This window comes from Diadema setosum, chromosome 7 (assembly GCF_964275005.1).
Source record: "Diadema setosum chromosome 7, eeDiaSeto1, whole genome shotgun sequence".
In the NCBI taxonomy this organism is placed as follows: domain Eukaryota; kingdom Metazoa; phylum Echinodermata; class Echinoidea; order Diadematoida; family Diadematidae; genus Diadema; species Diadema setosum.
Window position 1 is genome coordinate 25,853,297 of NC_092691.1, and position 7,662 is coordinate 25,860,958.

Here is a 7,662-nt window from a genome sequence, read left to right on the forward strand (position 1 = left end):
TTTTATTTATTTTTTGTGAAAACAAAAAGAAACAAAAAGAAAAAAGGGGCGCGTGCCTCCCCCCCCCCCATTTAATTTTGTAAAGGCACCTCTCCTTAATGGAATTCCTGGATCTGCGCGACACCTGCGATCTGAATCTCATACAGGTTGGTTGAGTAAGACTTATCTATACAGGAAGTGGTTATACATTTTTTTTTATTGTTGTTGTTCTTATGTCCCTCCCTTCATCCACCTCTCCATCCATTTGTTGTTGGTTTTTTTTTTCCTTTTAAATTTATTTTGGCGTGGGCAGGAGGTTTGGTCTGCTTTACACATCTCAGAACTCTTAAAAAAAACATATATTTTCTTGAATCCAACCGCTTTCGTTGTAGCACACAGAGACATCTGAGGATCATCTTTGTCATGTCATGTGGTTGACAGAAAGGAGTGCACATACACTTGCACACACTTTCTTGTTTTTGTCAATCTTTTTCTTTTTGTCAATCACACACACACACACGTGTGGGCACACACAAACACACATTGACTGGAACACGAACTTGAGCATACACACGCATCAACAAACAAAACATTTTCAACTCCCTTCACTTACAAAACACCAATGAACTGGATTTCAAGATAAATCATCTTTTTTTTTTAATAGTAATTCCACGACTGATTAATCATGTACATATACAAAGGCTGTGAAACATACATAAAACTATCTGCACTCAATAATTTTGTGATATTTTTTTTTTTCATTAAAATCTGAGAAGACACTGTTCATACAGAGCCAGTGTGCATATTTTCTTTATTTCATTTGTACAGTCAACAAAAATATATATTTCCACTTTACTAGTACACAGATAGTGTAATACCATAATTCTACATGTCCCTACAGGTTTTATGTCTAGATAATTTCCGCAACAACTTAAAGTCACTACTAACAAAATGATGATCTGCATACAACAGTGACTTCCATCTAGTAAAAAGACAGCCAACTTATTAGCACAGATAGTTCATTTCGCCAAGTGCACTTAACACCATGCACACTTGATGAATTAAATGTTCATACTTTTGCAAGAGCTTCATCGCAGCACAAAACATTTCTTACCTAGTGCCTGCATGACTCCATAAAACACGGTGCATATTAATTCAAAAGTGATTCAGTCTACTCTGCCGTCAAAAGGCTAGTGTACTTTTGGTTTTCTATCTAAGAATAGTTCCAGTCTTTGTAGGCTGTTCAAACATTTAAAGTTATTAATTTTCTTTGCTGACTAAATCTATGGATTGTTTAAACAGAATTTAATACACTATGTAACATTTTCTTCCCTTGAAATACTGAAAACATGATATCAAAAGTTATTTCTGCAGAACAGAATTAAAAAGAGTAATACCATATATCCACCTTATATTATGCATCAATATAAAAAATTATATAAAAATGTCTTTTAAATTCAATCATGCTAAAAGATCCTTCAGAAGGAACACTTTCACGAACGAGAATATTCTTGAAACAATGTTCAGTTACGAGCGCACATATTGTTGTTACTCTAATATAGGACCAGAGAAAAATGAGAGATAGAGAGATGAAACAGACAGAATGAGGGGAATATGCAAATGTGCCAAATGTAACTATAGAATTGGGTGAATATTGGTCCATGGCACTAATCTTTCAATAATTCATGAAATTCACTCGTAATGACAATGTGTGGATTAGCTACGAACATCAAAGCAAATAACAAATAATAAGAATAACCTGTTTAAAAAAAAAAAACCACCAAGGTCAAACTGTAAAAAGCTCATGGACAGTTTATGCATCAACCTTTACTTGAAAAATGACAAGTACAAAAAAAAAAAAAGAAGAAGCAGTTCAACATCAACTTACAAAATTCGACAGAAATTATGACATAGTTTTCCAACAGAGTGAACACCAACAACACACAAGCTCTGAACTATTGTTGGTTTCAAGAAGCTTTCTACAAGGGTCAGACTGGGGTCACACTACATGATTGACTTTCCTCTCCTCTCCATGAAGGTTTGGGGTGAGGGAGGGCGATGTTGGGTAGGGGCAACACACCATCTACAGACTTTCAGGATTCACAAACTCTTCTGTGGTCGATTCACTTACAAGAGGTTTGCAGTTATCGCAGGTGGCAATAGCTGCACTTCCCGTGGTAGCAGCCGGGAAACAACCGTGAGCATAAGTACCTGTTACTATTGCGATTCACAACAATTGCAATTATCTATACATGATGGGTCAGGTGTGCAGTCACCGGAGGGTATTATCAGACTTGTCTTTGTTTGCTGTGCTGCTTGATGCCACTTGCTCCCTGACCCAGGACGGGAAGGGATTTTTGCTCAACCATGTCATCAGAGCAGTTTTCGAGTTTGTGACCAGCACTGAATAAAGAGTGAATTGACAATGACTAGGGTTTATTCAATTTGAAAATAGTTGTCACTTACATCCTTTTTCGATGTAAATGCAGCCTGTACTGCAGAAAATGTGCTTTGGGGTTCAAATATTACAGAGCTCTACCTGTGAAAGTGAGCACTTCTTTCCGACATCCCCATCCTCGGCGCTTTCAAACAAAACATGCCATTGCCAATATAATATTCTCCTACAGAAGCCAACAAGCTTACTCAGTGATTCACAGCACACGCCGGCACAAGTTTCGAGAGGTGTCTTTATCTACAACATGTAAGGCACAGACGTGTTGGTACTTCACGACACATTTGACAACGGCCAGATTCAGTGAGTCTCAAATGTACTACGACCAGTGCAAGACAATGGACAACAAGTGATCTGTGTGAGACTTCAGCTACCACAAGTGCAAAAAGCAAGGGTATGTCTCCCCCCCCCCCCCTTTGGACTTTTGTGATTTAGTACAAAGAGACAAATATGATGGACAGAAATTTTCTACAGAATTCTCAGTCCCCAAGATGATTTATATGGTTAGAGTGCAGCACACCCCCGTATAAATTTCTTCTTCATTCAACTCGGTAAACGTTTCCACATCTAAGACTTCCTGTAACCTCATCCCAATGTTAATCTCGACCCTGTGGACGCAACTACTTCAATTTTCATGCCGCATGCAGAAAATTTATGAAAAAAAGGGCAAAACTGATAGCAAGAGGACAACATACTCGTTGTTTCTCATCACGCATTTGTTTGTTCAATACTTAGAACATGATGGAACTTTAAATAGATTAAATGAAGTAGCTGAAAAGATATACTATTCTTGCTTCAATCAATTTAATGCCATTTGATTTGAGCTCACAATTTTTTTTCTCTCTCTTTTTTTCTCTTACAATTTCCTGGGTATCCAAATAATTTGCTCAGGCGGAACTTCAACTACAACAACAAAGTCTTTATCTACATGAGAAGTGAACAAGAAGAAGACAGAATTAGAAATAGGAAAGAGGCATTCTTCAAAATTGAAGAGTAACCACGTAAGGCAACCATTGGTCCATTATGGACAACCCCCTCCCCCAGCATGTTTTTAAAATTAGGACTACCAACTACCACTTTAAAATGACCACAAGTTTTAGATGCTTGTTTTATGCTCAGAAGAAATAATTCAATATTTTTTTTTTTTCACTGTCGTTTGAGCTGACATGAGAAAAATAAAACCAACACTTGAATGCCGGTGATGGCCTCAAGTGGGCACATGGAGTGGTAACTGTTAATTTCCTGTACATAATCATGTAATATGAATTCATCAAAACTGTACGAACCTCCAAAACGTGGCATTTAGGACAGTCGAAACCCACGCGATGTGGGCATCATTTTTGGTTGATTTCATCCATGTGTGAACGTTTGTAGTGTGTACGTATGCATGTGTATGTGTGTCCCACATTTACACAAAGTACGCATGTTGCTGATTTACAACACGCATGCTACTCGAGTAAATATAACATATAGAGTTGGTAGAGTGACGGCCTTTGGATACACGCCCCCTTTTTTGTTGCTGTTGTTGTTGTTGTCCATTAAGGATATGAAAGGAAACACATTCGTATGAACACATGAGGTAGAAAAAGATGAATATAAAAGAGAAAGAGAGAGAGATAGAGGGAGAACAAATACTGGTAGCATACACAAAAGAGACAAGTGCATTTGAGAGAGGTGAAGCAAACACATCACCCACTACATCTGAATAACATAGCTATATACTAGAAGGTACAAACGATTCCTTCTAAATCAGACACAAAGAAAAAGAAAAAAGAGAGAAACCACAAACTGTTACCAAAGAAAGAGAATCATGACTCTTAAGCAAACCATTACTACACGGGTGTTCACTTCTACAAGGTAAGTGTGACACAGACCAACCAAAGGAGAAATATATTGTCATAGAAATACAGCATACACATGCCAATGAACACAAAATCATGACTGTTAACTACAATTTACCACTTGTGATATACAACCTTCTTTTTTTTCACAGGTGACTGAAAATGTGATTGTAGGATAAATCTCTGTATACACTGTACATTTTAAACTCTCATTCATATTCTCTTACAGAATGAAACAAAAACAAAACCTCTCCAAAGATAATGCTCTCTGCATTAGTCGAGATAGTATTTACATAGATAAATCTGCTCATCCAACTTGAAGACAGAAGAAAATATAGATGTCTAAGATTCTTTCCATCCCTTAAATTTTTTTACACTGTGATAAAACCATTCCAACTACTTCTAATCATATAGTTCTGTTCTGCTATACACAAAGCAGTTTTTCCTCTCTTGCTCTCGCTATCTCTCCACCACTCACTATCAGTCTCTCATTCTCGCATCGCTCTTTCTCAACTGCTCTCTCTCTCTCATTGCCCTCTCTCTTCCAGTCTTCATATTCACTTTGGTAACCGTGGTAATCTACAAAACAGGTAGTTATCTCAATATCCTTTCTTTTTTTTCCCCAACGCATTTACACAACACTTCCGATCATTTTATTTATTCTATGAATATCGTATGAAAACAACATAAATTATCCTTTACACAGCGGCATATTTCAGTCCTCTTTTGCAATCAAAAGCAAAACAAAACAAAGGAAAAAAAAAAGAGATCACAATAGCTCAGTTTTTGCTCGACTGCCCGGTTTCTCTTGAGCCGAGGCGTGCTAGCAGAGCAATGCAGAATCACAAATTTTCATGTGAATAATACTTCCAATCCCAGCTGCAATCTATAAACACATACAATCACTTGTGAGCTGTGCGGCAAAGTATCAAGAATTTTCTTTCTCTCTTTGTGTCACTAGGAGCTAAATTGTCAATATCAAACAGAAAAAAGAGAAAAGAGAGAGAGACAAGAGAGAAGATATCTAATTCTAACATTTGGAGAAACAGTTGGATTCTTGCTGTTCAAAGAGATGCTTATTTTATATACATGCTTTGTGGTAGCAAACATAGTTTTGCTGGCATTCAGAAAAGATGCAAGTGCAAAAGGTACAAGAGAGATCGTAGGCAAAAATTTGCCTAGGACCTCCTTTCTTAAATGACATTTTTTCCCCTCAAATTCATTTTAATACATTGCAAATCACACGAGATATACTTCGTTGTTATTTTTTTTTATCAATATACAAGACGAACACATCAAACACTGGTCAACAGTTAAAAGGTTCGTTCCACTGACTTGCCCCTCTATTGACAAGGTCCAGCTACTTTACATAATTGAGAACAATGCTCAGAGAGATGCTCAGAATCAGAACCACACACAAACACATACTCACATACAGACACACACAAAAACACACCCACATCAGACATAGACAGTTCACAGGAAATGCACTGGGTAAAATATCACGATCAGGACAAGTTCACATCAGTTCATACTGTCACAACCCTCTTCACTCCCTACACGACTGTCCCACCTGAGCAAGTCTTTCTTGATTAATACCACAGTGCATTTTCTGATCAAAACAACATCATATCCCACAATGACACAATATATATATATGTATGTATATATATATATATATTCATATATATTTTCATATCAAAATATATAATATAAAGCATTTACCTCATATTTTTCACGTGAATTTCTGCCCCATTTTCCATTCTTTTTGTTTTGTGCAATGACTTCTCGCATACCCTGCCATAGGCAGAGTTCTCTCTGAATGATCACCCTTTGTTCTTTGATGAAATTTTAGATGGTGTCACTGGTACCTTTCCATCTGTGTCGATGTACTGCGCATTCACTAAACCCGACATCTATTGAAAGGTGAACTCCTACGGCGGTGTCCCTCCAAGAAAGTCTCTTAACGTGGACAAAAAATTAGCATCAGAAAAATGTGTCGATTCAATATAACTCCCTAGTCTGTATGCAGCAAATGAAGAATAAACATATGATTTGACTGTTCTCTATGTATTTCTCCACAGGCTTTCGTCATTCTAAATCAACTACACCACAAAAAAGAAAAGAAATTAAAAATAAAATGCTCTTGTTTACAAAAGTGTCACTTTCAGACATGAGAATCGAATACTGGTGTTTAGAAGAGGGCCTTTCTTCAAGAGGAAAGCTTAGCATTTACAATTGTATCTGTTGTGGAAAACGGTCTCAATCAATATTTTCCTTAATAGCAGCTACATCCAAGACTTGTACTCACTATTCTTTCTTTAGTGGGGAAAGAGTGGCCTCTTCATGTTTGAAAAGATCATGATGGGCACTGGTTATTCTCATGCTGGACAAGCTCCTGCATAGCTATCTCACACCTACATGTATCCTATAACTAAATCTTATTGAAAATCGGCACAAGCCTTCATACATCTTACAATTTCTCTTTACTATTCTTCTTGTTTTTTGTTTTCTGAAAGGGAACTGAGGGAGGACACAAAGTATGATGCTATTTTAACTTTTGGAAGACAATATATTTAGTATCAGGCCGCATGCACAGTCTAACCAAATTACATTTTCTGCTTTTCAGTAATTTCTTTCAGTGTGTATGTATATACATGTATATGTACTGGTAGCTACATATATTCATATACATATCTCTAATTTGACGATTTGCTCAATATCACTGCTGGTATTGGTAAAACATTGTTTATGTTGATGTATATCTGTATCTGCAATATGATCAATACATACATCATCTTTTTCTTTTTCTTTTCAATGGGGGTGGAGATAGGTCTCATGCCGTGACTGATGGTCAAATCTATGTTTGTCATTCCATTTATACAATGCAGCATATCAGTTTAGTGAATGTCTGACAATATATAACATCCTCTTCAGCTGGATGAATCAGAAAATTTGCATAGCACCCAATCAGATAGGTCTTATCACTCCTCAGAGCTTTGCCAGTTCTAGATTCCAATTTCCAACCTCTCTTTTTTTTTTCCCTTCTTGTTAACTGTTTGAGTGTGAGAGTGGAAGAAATTTGTGAATGACCTCTCAATATACTGGCGCATCCGGTATTTGGAGAATCATAGTCCAAACAATGTCTAAATATGTAACATTCTCCCACGCGTGAGCAGGAAAAAGAAACCAAAACAAAACAAAATAAGACACAAAATGTGACATGAAAAATGGGGCAGACATATTTTTCTTTCTCTGTTACAGACAGATTGGCTACACACGCAGACACAGACATCCAGATGCATACACACAGACACGAATGAGTCAATTTCCAACATTCTCTCCCCTGCTTCCTCATTTCCCATCCCCCCCCCCCCCCCCCACCCCAAA